The 12,881-nt window shown below is 46.8% G+C and overlaps 1 pseudogene; it reads right to left on the reverse strand.

Annotated features, from left to right (window-relative positions):
• Positions 1-213: 213 nt before the first annotated feature.
• Positions 214-2,903, reverse strand: LOC122667027 (annotated as a pseudogene).
• Between the last annotated feature and the right edge of the window lie 9,978 nt (positions 2,904-12,881).

The raw sequence follows: 12,881 nt of genomic DNA on the forward strand, positions 1-12,881 counted from the left end.
CTAAGGGAGTATTTGTGAACCCAAAGGGAAAGGGAATTATTCCAAGTTGGAGCCTACAATTGGGGGCAACAGGAACATAGTTGCAGCCAAATTTTTTCCATAAATCATCTAAGTCATATAATGATAGATTGCAGCCCTCCCATCATCATAATAAGAACTACAATTAAGCAACTTTAATTCTTTATGTCGACAACATACTCTTCTGATCATACACTATTCATAAAGCTTAGATGGAAGGCGTGGGGAGAGCAGGACTTCCAGAGGAGTTTTCTTGGGAAGGGTGAGGCCTAAGCCTTCACTCATGTCTATTGGTTCACATGAAGGGGTCTCTAAATTGAACCCATGAAGCAAACGAGCCAGTGTCAAGTGTAAGACCTGCATAGCGAAAGTGATAGCTGGGCAAGAGCGCACCCCAGACCCAAAAGGAATGAACTCAAATTGTTGACCCCTCACATCTACATTAGCATGTGTAGTGAGAAATCTCTCCGGTTTAAATTCATGAGGGTCTAACCAAACACGAGGATCTCTGTGCAATTTCCATATATTCACCATTAACTGTGTGCCTTTGAGTACATCATATCCACCCACTTTGCAGTCTTCCATTGCTTGATGTGGTATTGCTAAGGGTGTATCAGGGTATAGACGAAATGTTTCCTTGACGATAGCATGCAAATATACCAGATTTTTTATATCTGATTCGTCCACGTGTCTCTCTCTACCAACATGGTTGTCCAGCTCATCTTGGGCTTTTTTTAACACGTGGCAGTTGTTTAGTAGTAAGGAGAGGGCCCACGTCAGGGTGACTGATGTTGTTTCTGAGCCAGCTGCTATTAGAGACTGTGGATTGTCAATAAGAGAAAGGAAATTAAGAATAGAATCAAAATTCCTGATTTTCCAAATATGCTCTTGATATCACAAAGAAAATTGGATTTGGATTTGGATCCTCTATGTAAGGGTGTCAAAATCAAATCAAATCGTTTATTGAAACCGAATCAAGTTGTTTACATCGAAACCGTGAAATCATTTATTTAATGGTTCGATTTTGGTTTTGAAGAATTAAGACCGTTTAGTCACGGTTTAAATCAAATCGAACCGTTTAAACCGTTGATAAACCGTTTAAGAAATCATTTAAACCGAAACAAATATTAGTAAATGTAATGGCAATAATTAACTATCAGTGCCTTAATATAATAGGTTTTTGCTAAATTTAAAAATAATGAGAGTCAAACATGGATTGGTAGAAGTGCATATGTGAAATTTGTAATAAAATAATTGGCTTGAGTTCATTCTTTTTTGTTTGTTTTTTTGAGTTCATTCAAATACATGAGTATAATAGTGTTTAATGTTACAATGAATATTTCTATAAATTAAAATCATATCCTTTTCAATGTGGCTTGTTAAGTACATCCAACAAGCATTAAATTCAGTGTAAAACAGGCAAACCGTTTAGGAACTAAGTATCTAAAACCGTGATAAAAACCATTTAGGGCTAATAAACCGAAACCGTTCAGAAATCGTAAAATCGAAACCATTTAGTAAATGATTTTGGTTTCGATAAGTGAAACCGTTTAATAAACGATTTGATTCTAGTTTCATCCAAAAATTCTTTCACCGAACCGAACCGTTTAACACCCTTACCTCTACGGTCTAGGGTTCTGCAGCCATCGTGTTGTGTGCAACTCCTAGGTCGCCACCTTAGCACATATGCACATCCAATGGTTGGGCATGGAGCTCCTTTCTAGTTTGAATTTTGAGCGATATTTTTTGGGAACTCAATGCCCAATCATTGGATGGATATATGTGCTGAGGTGGCGATAAAGGAATTGCACATAGCACGATGGTCGTACAACCCTAGAGGATCCAAGTCCAAAAAAATAATAGACATCTTAAAAAAGAACAAGAAACATACCAATAGAGTTGCCTTGATGATGGTATCTCCATCATAACTAGACTTCAAATCATTATCATCAACATCAATGATCGATAGCATCACATCTATAAAGTCTAGCTCTTCACCTTCCTTCTTATCAGAAGATAGTGCCTTGCTACGATGTTCTTTTACCCAATTTCCCAATATAGAGTCTACTTCCTTAGCAAAACACTTCATGGATCTCAAATGTCCTCCCAAGTCCAACCATTTGAGATAAGGAAGCGCATCCGATATCACAAATTTCCCAAATAGATGTGCCATCTCATCAATCGCTTTTCGGAATCTCCGGGCCTCATCCTCATATCCGGCATCGGTGTTGCCGAAATATCGTTTTCCGGCGATCATTTTGGTGATGACATTGAAGCTTAGATGCTCAAACCACTGCTTCATCTCTATTTTAACAAATTGAGTACCCTTGTTAGATGCTTGGCCCAAAGGGAGTACAACTCTTTAATACTAAAGTCTATTTCATTGATTCTTACATGTTTGAGCATCTCAAGCCTTGTTTTGGAGAGGAGTTCAATTGTGGCTATCTTTCTAATCTCACGCCAGTATGGTCCATAAGGGGTGAACCCGATCATCGCGTAATTGTAGCCGAGATGCTTCCCGGCTGCGCTGAGAGGGCGTGTGGCTAAAACCCTGTCATTGATAGTGAAGCAATCTTTCATCATCTCCCAATTGCTTACCACTAAGGTACGATGTACACCAAGGCGAAGCATAAAGGCCGGGCCATATTTATCGGCCATGGCACCAAGGGTTCGTGAAACTGTGTCTTGCCCTCCAAGCAAACGCAGGTGACCAAGAATTGGGAAGGCACCGGATGGTTCAGGGGCGGCCAACCTCTCCTTGCTTTTGTGACTGTTGTTGGCCTTTACTCTCCATTGGATGTAGAGCAAGATTAGGGCAACAAAAACTGCTACTGCTTGTATTTGAATAGCAGCAATCTCCATGGTTTAATTGAGTGTGGGAATTGTTGAAGCTAGCTAGGCAAGCTTCGTTGATATTTATATGGTTTATTTTCATTATAGTTATCCATCTCTGCTTCTTTTGCCTTTTTTTTCCTAGTGCATGACTGGGTCTACCTGCTTCCCTATTATATTAGTCCAATTCGTTGAGGAAATATCATGACTTTTAGGCTTTCTTCGGTGGAAAACTTTGCACAAAAAAACAAATGGTAGAAAAGTGATACAAGTTATCTATGTATTTAAAATTAAGGATATATGAAGCAAGCAAGGGTGAGAGAATGCGACTTACTTGGATTTATTGTACGATATATATATGGAGAACATGAAATGATATTATAGTTGTGAGAAAGAGTTGGATCCCTTTTGATGTTATAGAAGCTACTTCTCACAAGGCTTATTTGAAATTTCTTCAAGCAAGCTAGTTTAGATCTATGATCATTAACTCCAACTCTGATAGTCAGCTTGGATTCCTCTTCCTTTTCCCCTTTTAAAAACTTAAGGTTAAATTACATGTCATCCCCTGGTTTTCAAACAAAACTCAAATCATCTTTTAGTTTTTTAAAATACTCATCCGTCTCCTTCTACAGTAACAGTGTTAGTTTGTTGTTAGTTATTGATGTGAAAGGACTATTTTATCCTTGTACTAAAATGATAGAATTAAATTTATAATACTACCCTTCAAAATCTATGTTTGGATGTCAAGGATAGTTTAAGGATTTAAATTAATTTAACTTACTGACATCATCACTTAACAACATAAAACTAACGGTGGGGACTAATTTGTCATATTGAGGTCTAATATAAGAGATGATTTAAGTATTTAAAAAAATCAGGAGATAGATTTGAGTTTCATTTGAAAACCAAAGAGTGACGTGTAATTTATCCAAAACTAAATATTGATGCATCTTGGAAAAAGGGGGATTGAGAATAGTGATGCCTACTGGGCTATTATTCAGCTTAAATCATGCATGCCTACTGGACTAAGTGAAGATCGAGTCTCCAAATTGAATTCTATGTATCAGAACAGAAAGTGTCAACTTCAAGACAAAAGGGTACCTTGATGTAGATACCCACCCACTTGAACAAGTCTTAATTAATTATTCCATGGTCTCATGTGGTATTATAATTAATGTATGCAAGTGGGTATACAAAACAGATTTATATATAGACTAAATGCTGGCATGTCGGCACTTTGCCCAGCCTTGTCTATTTCTCTCCCAACCCAACCCCTACGAAAATGACCCTGTTTTTCTCATGTCACCCTGGAGTGTGGTTTACGTCAACACCCATGATTTTATCTCTTCTCCGTATATGAAAAGATTCCTCAGCCTTTTTGTTTTAAAGAGGAGAGAGATAGACAAATGGAAGTGTTGATGTAGACCATGTTCTTGGACAGAAAACTATTTCCCATATATATATATATATATGAGAAAAGTTCTTTGTAGGGGAGTGTCATGATATATGAAGATTCAAAATCGGTTCATGGTCAAGACCATGGAATCGTGTTACAAAGAGGGATGATTGTCAACCCCTAAATCAAGGATTGTGTTCTTACCCTTTTTCTCAAGATAAATCCATCGGTTATGGCAAGGATGAGTTTAAAAAACTGTAAAGATAAATGAGAAAGGAAGGAAGAATAAGAATTAATCTCTCTCATAAGGAGAGTCCTTGGACGTAGGTAATTCATACCGAACCAAGTAAACCGTTTGTGTGCTTCTCTTCTTATCTCTCAATCTAGCTTCTTCAACTCTCCTCTCAAGTCTCTCCTTTCTCAAACTTTATCAGGGAGTGACCGCCACACACAAACACAGTAGGGGTAAAATTACTATCCCACCCTGTTGCGTGTGGAAATCTCCGACGCTTGGTTCGCCCACGGAGGAGCCTGCAAGGACCAAGAGATGAGCACAAGAGGGCCGGTGTGGGTCCGGCCTAGGACTCTCCGATGCTCAAGTTAGATCACCAGTACAACAGCGTAACAGCTAACAAAAAGCGAGATGAGGAATGGAGCTCCATACCTGGGTATTTATAGAGTGAGGATGAGATGAGGCGATTGGGAGAGTCCTAGTATGGTAGGAGTCCTTCTTTTGGAAGGCTCTCTCGCGTAGAGCGGAGTAGAGAGCTATTTTCGGGGTCGGGCTCTTATTAAGGTAAGAGTCCATGTAAAGTGTGATTTCGTATTGCGCTGGGATCGTGGTTCGATCCTTATCCCGTGATTCTCGGGATGTGCTGACGTAGCCCCGTGATCCCCGGTGGGGCACTATGGTAGCTTCTGTGGAGGAGGGCTCGGCCTCGAAGGTCGGCCTGGTCGATCGGCCTTGACAGTCACCTCGGCCTGGGAGGTCGGCCCGAGAGGTTGGTCTTGGCAGTCAGCTCGGCCAGGGGTTTATGGCTAACCTGTGTGAGCTCGGCCTCAGCCACCGGCTAGCTTGCGCGAGTCTGGCCCTGTCAGGTGCCTTATCGGAGATGGGGTCGGCCTGGTTTCCTGCTCGGCTCAATTCGGTTCTCGGACTGAGGTCAGGTCGGCCATGTGGCAACCTCTAATAGGTGGGGTGTTTTATGCCTCATCATAGGCCCCCCCACTCATCAGGGGTCGGCTCGGCACTGATGAGTGGAGTTTCCAGGTCTACTTGTCTGGAAGATTTTTGCGGTCGAGCTGAGCTTATTTTTTGTCGTGGATTTGACGTTGCACGGTCTGTCGGTTGGGCGTCAGTGCCACGTCAGCAGAGTCATTATGGCAGGCTCGAGAATTCGAAACATCCTTTGATCTGGGCCGTTGAATTATGCTGAGCTCTGCTCGGCCGTTGGATCAGTTCAACCCAAGAGTTATAAATAGGCGACTCCTAACTATTCATTCTTCACTGGTCTAAGTTATTGACTTCTCGGCAAGCTCGGATTCTTCAGCTCTGTAGCGCTCGGTGCTTACTGGTTCGTGATCAGCTCGGCCTTTGCTTCATCCGCACTCAGCTCACCCTCAGCTCTTCTTCAACCAGTAAGTCTTCTCCGCCCAGTATGTCAGTTGGTAGTAGTCTCATGGGTGAGCTGTTCGTTGGGGCGACAGAGGGCGCGAGTCCGAGCCAAGAGCTCCCCGCTCGTTCTCCCACCATAAACTTGTTGGGCTCGACTTAGGATGAGCCCGATGTAGTGGAGCCTCATCAGGCCAAGGTGGCCAAGCCTCCGTTGCTCCTGGAGTTCTACCACGCGGCCCAGCCAATTGCCACGGACTGAGCCGAGAACTCTGGGCTGTCCTCATCCGATGAGGAGTCAAGTGAGGGAGATTCTTCCGAAATGGGGGTTGGTTCGATCAACTCATCCGCTGACACCCCTGAGCTCGAAGAAGGGAGTGTCAGCACTGTTCCGAGCAAGATCACGGATGCCGACTTCGACTATCTGAGGATGACCTATGCCATCCCCGAGGACATTCAGCTCCGAGCTCCTAACCCAGGGGAGATGGCCTGCTACATCAGGCCCGACGAGGTGGCTTTGTACGAGCTGCCCTTCAAGTATGCGTTCAGGCTCCCCGTCCTCGGCCAGGTGGACCAGATCTTAGACCATTTCCATCTATCCCCGGGTCAGCTGGTGCTGAACTCTTGGCTGGCCGTGTACGGCTTCTACGCCTTATTTTACGAGATGGGCCGAGGTGTAAGCGTGGCGCTTTTCTCTCAGCTCTTCTTCTTGAAGAAGTCTCCAAAAAAGGGGTGGTATTATTTCAGCTGCCGATCTGGGAAGAGTGCATCCCTGGGTGGCCACAAGATTTTGGTCGGCACGCCGAGCTTCAATAAGCATTGGAAGCCCCATTTTTTCTTTGCTTCGATCCCAAACAACCCTCTCAGAGCCAAGTGGAAGGAGATCCATCTGAATTATGTCAATAGGGTACTACCCCTGACCGAGAATGAGCTGACCTCGCTTGACTTGATCCCCCAGCGTCCGCCCTCGATGTCCTCCAGCTTTAGGACGAGGGGTTTCTGCAGAGGTGGTATATAACCCCTGGTAGGAGCTCAAGCTGAGCCCGTCTCTGTTACCCGAGCTAGCCCCTTGACTTAGTCTTCTTTTCTTTTTCGATTTATTTTTTATGTTTGGTTTCTCTTGCAATGGTCGGCCATATTCCCCCTATGGATACCGCTCGGCTAAGGGCCGAAACCCTTGCGGATCGAAAGAAGAAAAACACTGAGAAGAAGTCCCGGGGCAAGTCCTCTAAGGCCCCCAAGGGCAAGGCCATGATGCCGGGCCCGCCAGACGCTGTGGTCGGCCTTGAGGCTAAGAAGAGTACGGGCCCAGCGGGGTCTCCGAGGAAAGGGAAGGGTCGAAAAGCTGAGAGGAGCCCCTGAAAGATACCAAGCGTCAGAAGCTCTCGGTTAATCTGACGAGTGGTGGCCTTCCGCCCGAGGCTTCACCCCCCAACATCTCCCGATATGTCTTGGGGAGGGCCTCGGCCAGCAACGTTCCTATGAGGCCGACCTGGTGCCTCTTCCCCCGAGACTCAACATTGACGTCGATCGCACATGCCAAGGAATGGCTGGACGCAGGTCGGCTTTCGGCTGACAGGGAGAAGCTCGAGGCGCTGTCTGACCCTCAGGTCCTCTCCACCCTGTTTCAGGATTTCAACAGGGTAAGTTTCCTGGTCGGCACTTGTGATTAGGTCCGACCTGTGTAATCTATCCTGACTTTTATTCTCATACTTTTTTGCAGGGCTTTGCCAAGGCAGTGGAGACCATGCTTCGTTTTGAGCGGCTCATGACCGAGAACCACTCCTTGGGCGTCCAGTGCAAGAAAGCCTATCAGGATGCCCAGGATGCCGTTCAGAGGCGTCGGGAGACCCAAGAGAAGCTTACTGCCGTCGAGGCCGAAGTGGAGAGCTCTAAGGCCGAGGTAATCAGGCAGAAAGAGAAGGTTCGGGCTCTGCAGGCTCAGCTCGCCAAGGCGAGGGAGAAAGCCAAGGAGAACCTGGCCATGGCTCGGGACGAGGCGATCAGCGACTATCTCCAATCGAAGGAGTACGCTGATGTGTGCCATGAGATCAGGAAGCCTCCCTATGCCGAAGGCTTTGAGGCAGGCCGGGCTGATCTCTTGGCCGAGATCAAGGCGGTCTATCCCGATCTCAATCTCTCACATTTTGATGACGACGCGACTACCTTTGCCGGGGAGTTGGGAGATGAGGAGGGAGCCGAGGTCACCCAAGCTCTGCCCCTTGAGGAACCCACGCAGGCCGACGTCTTCCCTCTTGACGCTGAACCCCAAGATCCCCTTGCCGAGCCTACCGCTGTGGATGTCGCCGAGTTCGCCTCCAGGTCCACCGCCGAGGAGATTGAGATGTAAAAATTTTTATTTTTTATTTTTTTATTTATTTTTTTTTGGGGGGGGGGGCCGAACTGCCCTCATTGTAACCATGCCGAGCAGTCGGCCTATACTGAATAAAAAATCTATTTTTGCCAGAATTTGTCCAAGTGTTTTAGCTCAGCATTCTTAGCCTTCTTTTCCTTGTGTATGTTGTTCCATTTGAGGTTGTGGCTGAACTGACGACCCGTTCTGCCAGCCGAGCTTAGGGACTTGTCTATTTTTTACCCATGCTTCACGTGGTCGTCGGTTCAGCCATGCCATGCCCGAGGCCAAGGTGATTTTTGCTTTGGTTAGTTAATTCACCATTCCCATCGGTCCGATCGGACCGGCTATCATATAAGCGGACGCATGGCCGAGCAGCCTTCCTGGCCAAGCGTAATGCCTTAGCTTAGTTTCAAACTTTGTTAGGCTCGGCCAAGGGGGGAGTTTGCTCTTGAGAGGTCAGCCAGGTCTATGAGGACCGGTCTTACGACTTGGTTGCCGACCTACGAGGGTCGATCTTTGAGGTCGGCCAGGTCTATGAGGACCGGTCTTACGACTTGGTTGTCGACCTATGAGGGTCGATCTTTGAGGTTGGCCAGGTCTATGAGGACCGGTCTTACGACTTGGTTGTCGACCTATAAGGGTCGATCTTTGAGGTCGGCCAGGTCTATGAGGACCGATCTTATGACTTGGTTGTCGACCTATGAGGGTCGATCTTTGAGGTCGGCCAGGTCTATGAGGACCGGTCTTACGACTTTGATTTAGGAGCTTGCAAATACGTTAAGTGGTGGAGAAAGACTTTATTTAATTGAATCGACCGTCGGGGCTGAAGCCGAATACAAACATGCTTGTCAAAAACCTTGCCTAGCAGAATACTTATGGAAGTTACTGAAAAAATTTCTTCAAATTTTCCGAGTTCCAAGGTCTCGGTACCTTCTTGCCCCCCGGAGTCTGCAAGCGATACGTGCCGGGGCAAATTTGCTTGGAGACTATGTACAGGCCTTCCCAATTTGGTGCTAACTTTCCTTGCTGCCTTGGCTGGGATGCACTGAGTTTTCTGAGGACAAGGTCCCCTTGACGGAAGTGCCGTTCTTTTACTCTTGCGTCATAGTACTTTGCCGTCCTCTGTTGGTATGTCGTGTTCCGGAGTTGGGCATTTTCTCGAACTTCATCGAGGAAGTCAAGGTTGGCTCTCAGCCCATCTTTATAGGTCTTCTCATCGAAGTTGAGCACTCGGTACAACGATGCCATAATTTTGATCGGGGCGAGGGCTTCGGTCCCATAAGCGAGGTAAAAAGGGCTCTCCCCGGTTGGTGTTCTTACTGTCGTCCTATATGCCCATAGGACACTTGGGAGCTCTTCCACCCACCTTCCCTTGGCCTCATCTAACTTCTCTTAATGCCGGCAAGTAATGTTCGATTGGACACTTCTACTTGTCCATTTGCTTGTGGATGAGCTACTGAGACGGGTCAGAAGTCAATGTAGAAGTGTTCGCAGAACTCTCGGAAGGCCGGGTTATTAAATTACGTGCTATTATTTGTGATGAGCACTTTTGGTAGCCTGAACCCATAGATGATCTTATCTAGGAAGAATTTCTCCATGTTTTTCTCGGTGATGGTTGCAAGGGGCTCGGCCTCGACCCATTTGGTGAAGTAATCGATTTACTACCACGTACTTCCTGTTTCTCAATGCCGGGGTGAAATCTCCAAGAATATCCATTCCCCACATAGCGAAAGGGATTGGGCTCAGCATTGAGGTCAGCTTTGTTGTTGGTCGGCTCGGGATTGGTGCAAATAGCTGGCACTTCTCGCACGTCTTCACATACCTCATGGCCTCTTCCTGCATTCTTGGCCAATAGAATCCTTGCCGAAGTATCTTGTACGCAAGAGCTCGGCCACCCATGTGACTCCCGCATATTCCCTCATGCACCTCGGCCAAGGCATACTCAGCTCCCTTTGGTCCAAGGCATCGGAGAAGAGGGGCCGAGATTGCTCTTTTGTAGAGCACTCCGTTGTTTATGGTGTACTTGACAGCTCAAATCTTGACCTTTCTTGCTTCGTCTCGGTTCTCCGGGAGCAAGTCATTCTCCAAGTAGTTGACAATGGGGTCCAACCAGGTTGACCCGTCCTCTTCAATGTGCTTTATGCTTTCTTCTTGTAAGGAAGGCTTCTCCAAAATTTTTATGTACACTGATCGGCTCAGATATTGGAGGTCGGTCTCGGCCAACTTTGACAAGGAGTCAGCCGCGGCATTCTCTTTTCTCGGTATTCGAGTCATCTCAAAGTGCTCGAGTTCGGAAATCAGATCTAGTGCTCGGCTCAGGTAAGCTATCATCCTTTTGTCTTTCGCCTCATAGTCTCCATTGACCTGGTTGATCACGAGTTGGGAGTCTCCTTGCACCTTCAACCGCTTTACGCCCATTGCCTTGCTGACTCTAAGTCCGGCTAGGAGGGCTTCATACTCGGCCTCATTATTCGAGGCGGGAAACTTGAACCTCAGGGCATATTGGATCAGAAACCCCTCGGGGTTCACCAAGATCAGGCCGGCCCCGCTTCCTCCGGAGTTACTTGAGCCGTCGACATTCATGGTCCAAGTTGGGTCGATCGTAGCACCAACCTCTTCTATTGTCTTTTCTTCCCCGACTTCAAGGTCGGGTCCTGTGCATTCGGCGATGAAGTCGACAAGGGCTTATCATTTTATCGTCATCCTCAGATGATAGCTTATATCGTACTCACTCAGCTCAACCGCCCAGGTGATCAGCCATCCCAAAACGTCGGGTTTGTGCAATATCTTCTTGAGTGGCTGGTCGGTCAGTACCACGATTGGATGAGCTTGGAAGTACGGCCTTAGTTTCCTTGCGGCCGGAACAAGAGCGAATGCTACTTTCTTGAACCCGGAGTATCTTGTCTTGGCGTCGACAAGAACGTGGCTGATGTAGTATATGGGTCTTTGAGTTCGACTTTCTTCCCTAATCAACACCGCGCTGACCGCTACAGGGGTGGTGGCTAAGTAAACTTGAAGCTCCTCTTTTGGCTCGGGTCGGCTGAGAAGAGGCGGGTTCTCCAAATATTTCTTCAGCTCTTCAAAAGCTTGCTGGCATTCGTCCGACAAGTTAAAGTCCTTCGGGTTCTGGATATTCTTGAGGGCCTTAAAGAACGGTAGGCACTTGTCGCCCGATCTGGACATGAATCGTGTCAACACCGCCACTCGTACGTTTAGCCTATGTACTTCTCAGATCGTCCTTGGAGGACTCATCTCTTGGATGGCCCTGATTTTTGTGGGATTGGCTTCGATGCCTCTGACAGAGACTATAAAGCTGAGGAACTTTCCCAAGGTCACGCCGAATGCACACTTGGCGGGGTTCAGCTTCATTTGATTCTTCCTCAATATGTCAAAGGCTTCTTCAAGGTCGGCCAAGTGGTGTTCGGTTTTTAAGCTCTTCACTAACATGTCGTCCACGTAGACTGCCATGTTTCTTCCAATTTGCTCACGGAACATATAGTTCACGAGCCGCTGGTATGTCGCTCTGACGTTTTTCAATCCGAACAGCATGACCTTGTAGCAAAAGTTTTCTTGGTCAGTTCAAAATGCCATGTATGGCTCGTCCTCCTCATGCATCATGATTTGGTTGTAGCCGGAATATGCATCCATGAAACTCAGCATCTCGTGACCTGCCATGGCGTCGATCAAGAGGTCGATCCGAGGTAGCGGGTACTCATCTTTTGGACAACCCTTGTTGAGGTCGGTGTAGTCGACACACATTCTCCACTTCCCGTTTGGCTTGGGGACCATGACTATGTTAGCCAGCCAGGTCGGGAATTTTTCTTCTCTGATGAACCTTGATCGGCGGAGCTTCTCCACCTCTTCTTTGATCGCGGTTTATCGATCAAGTACGTAGTTCCTTCTCTTCTGCCGAATTGGTTTTTGACCTAGATCTACGTGGAGCCAGTGTTCAGCTATATGCCTGGGTATGCCCATCATGTCGGCATTCGACCAGGCAAAGACATCGGTGTTCACCCTTAAGAAAATTCTGAGCTGATTCCTCTGATCTTCATTCAGCAATGATCCGAGCTGGACCATCTTTGCTGGGTCCTCATCACTGAGGATGAACGGGGTCAGGTCTTCCATGGGTCATCCTCTCCTCTCGATGAGCTCATCCCGTTGATCCCCAGGGAGGTGTTCGACGCACATTGCCATTCCTCGGACATTGCCTTTGTTTTGCTTGACAAAAGTAGAATAGCACTCTCGTGCCTTCTTCTGGTCGCCTCAGACTTCGCCGATTCCGTTCTCGGTGGGGAACTTCATCTTCATGTGCATTGGGGAGATGATGGCTTGGAGAGCGATCAGTGAAGGGCGGCCTAGTATGGCGTTGAAAGCCACTACCGATCGTACTACCATAAATTTGACCTAGATTGTCGCCTAGCATGGAGCTTGTCTGATCGTGACCAGCAGGTCGATTGAACCCTTCATGGTCGCGGTAGCTCCCGAGAACCCATGAAGTGAGGTGCCCTCCGGCTTAAGCGCTTCGTCACTGAAGCCAAATTGTCGATACGCGTCTAGCAACATAAGGTCCACGGATGCGCCGGTATCAACCAATACTCGATGGACGGGTCTCTTTGCAATTTCTACTGCACCACTAAAGCATCGTCATGAGGCAAACTTATACCTTC

Source organism: Telopea speciosissima, chromosome 7 (assembly GCF_018873765.1).
Source record: "Telopea speciosissima isolate NSW1024214 ecotype Mountain lineage chromosome 7, Tspe_v1, whole genome shotgun sequence".
NCBI classification, from domain to species: Eukaryota; Viridiplantae; Streptophyta; class Magnoliopsida; order Proteales; family Proteaceae; genus Telopea; species Telopea speciosissima.